The sequence below is a fragment of the Pteropus vampyrus genome, unplaced genomic scaffold, assembly GCF_000151845.1.
Source record: "Pteropus vampyrus isolate Shadow unplaced genomic scaffold, Pvam_2.0 Scaffold166, whole genome shotgun sequence".
NCBI lineage: Eukaryota > Metazoa > Chordata > Mammalia > Chiroptera > Pteropodidae > Pteropus > Pteropus vampyrus.
This window is the reverse complement of record NW_011888947.1, coordinates 1,708,397-1,710,626: the sequence shown is the minus strand read 5'-3', so window position 1 is coordinate 1,710,626 and position 2,230 is coordinate 1,708,397. Positions and strand designations below refer to the sequence as shown.

At 49.9% G+C, this 2,230-nt stretch overlaps 1 pseudogene; it reads right to left on the bottom strand.

Moving 5' to 3' along the window:
* Positions 1–31: 31 nt before the first annotated feature.
* LOC111745826 lies at positions 32–150 on the bottom strand (annotated as a pseudogene).
* Positions 151–2,230: the final 2,080 nt, after the last annotated feature.

The window sequence follows — 2,230 nt, the reverse complement described above, 5'->3', positions numbered from 1 at the left end:
TGGTTTTCTTTTCTTTTTTTCTTTGTTTTAACGCCTACAGCACCTGGTCTTCCTAGGTGGTCTCCCATCCAAGTACTAACAAAGCCCGATCCTGCTTAGCTTCCGAGATCAGACGAGATGGGACGTGTTCAGAGTGGCATGGCTGTAGACCAGAGTGGTTTTCAATAGCAAGCCTTATTGTGTTACTCTCTTGCTTAATAACCTCCCATGGCTCCCCATCGTCTCCGAGATAGAGTGCAAATGTCTTAATGAGATATCCCAGGCTCTCTCAGTCTAACCTAAGCTTCCCTTTCCAGTTTCATACCTTGCCATTGCCCCTGGCCATTCAGCCTACATTTCAGCCCCACCTTAAACCCGCCCGTATTTAGGTTATTTCTTTCAGCTGGACAGGTCTTTCTTTATTCTCTACTTAGAAAAAGTCTTGCTTTTCCCTCTAAGCCGGTGGTTCTCAACTAAGGTTAATTTTGCTCCCCAGGGACATTTGGCAATATCTGGAGACATTTCTGTTTGTCACGAATTGGCGGTATGTGTGTTAGTGGTCAAAGCCAGGGATGGTGCCCGACATCCTACAAGTCCCCTTGACAAGAAGTATCTGGCCTCTAATGACAACCATGCTGAGGCTGAAGAACCCTGTGCTAAGCCCATCAAATGCCATGTCTCCTCGGTGAAGCCCCGTCAGGCCCACCAGGCCTCAGCATCCCGCCCTCCCTGCTCTGGCCTGAGAAGCCAGATCTTAGGTGATGGGACTGAGAGCTCTGCCGCTCGGGCAGCAGTCAGGTGGGGATGGGTCCAGCGCCCTGCCTGGCCAGGGGCTCCCCGAGGACAGGAACTGTGTCCTCATCAGTGTCACCACGGGTCAACTTGGGGCCTGGGGCACCAGGGAGCTTAGAAAATACTGGTCGACTGGAAACTGAGGATTCCACTTACTGCACGAATTAGAACTAGAATTCTGGCCTGAGACCTAGGCAGAAGGGTGAAGGAAAGGTGAACTCTGGAATTTTCACACAGTGGGGTGGTCAAGAATGTTCCTTTCCTGTACACGGCAATGGCAATAGAACTGCCCCCTTGGGTGGTTGTGGGGACTGGGGCAGGACCCACTGGAGAGGCTCCCCAGCCTCACCGGCCTCCGCTCTTGCTGTTTGCATTTCCTCTGCGCAGGGAGCGGCTGATGAGATTAGCTCCTTTAGTTCGTAGGAAACTCATCTGCAACTGGTTCTAATAAAACCGGGGCAGCTGGGCCAGGAAGGGCAGGAAGTGTGCAAGACCCAGGGCTCCTCCCGTGGGCCCAGGAGCCCGGGTCACACCAGGGTCCTCTGAGTCCCCTCCCTAGGACTTGGAGCCCAGAAGTCTTCCTGGCCTAAGGTGGTCAGAAGCGGTCCCGGGCCAGGGTCCCTGGGGCACGGGCGCACATGCGCAGTCCCCTCTCACTCTTCCGTACGCTCCCCCCTTTCTTCCTCTCCTGAGCCAGCTGCTGACATTGTGAGGAATTGCTCCCCAAGGCAGTTTGGAAATACAGAAGGATATGCTTCAGCAGCAATAAATCACGCTTTATATCCTTAATCCTGCCGAGGATGCCATGGGTTGTAATGTTTTTTTGGGGATTAAGTGAATTTGATGACAGGCAGAAGTCTGAGGCCCCTGGGTCAAGCTGTGCTGATGGGACCTCGGTGATCACGGCCCTGCAGAGGCACCTTTCTCCGCAGGGCTGCGGGAGATCTGAGAATATCGACATCGGAAGTGGCTTAAAGCATCAAGGTGTCTCTCCGCCTCTGAATTACCGTGGAAGTGTAGTTGACCAGAAACTGTGAGCGTTTCAGCAAATCGGCGTTAGAACACCTGCTTGTGTTCATCGTGTGTTTCATGAGGTCCCCTTTGAATTAATGGTGGACACTGAGGGCTTTGTAAAGTAGCAGGGAACAGCCAAAGCTTTTTGATCACAGATTATGGGCAAAAATGCATCTTGAACGTTATCTCACACCATTTACAAAATTAAATTGGAATGGATCATAGACCTAAATATAAAAACCCAAAGTGTAACATTTCAAGAAGAAAAATAGGAGAAAATCGTTATAGCCTTGGGATAGTCAAAGATTTCTTAGACAAAACACAAAAGCATATACCATAGAAAGAAAACCTTGATAATTGAACTTAATCAAAATTTTACACTTATGTTCTTCAAAAGAAAATGAAAAAGAAAATGAAAGAGCCCATTCTAGTCACTGACTGGGAG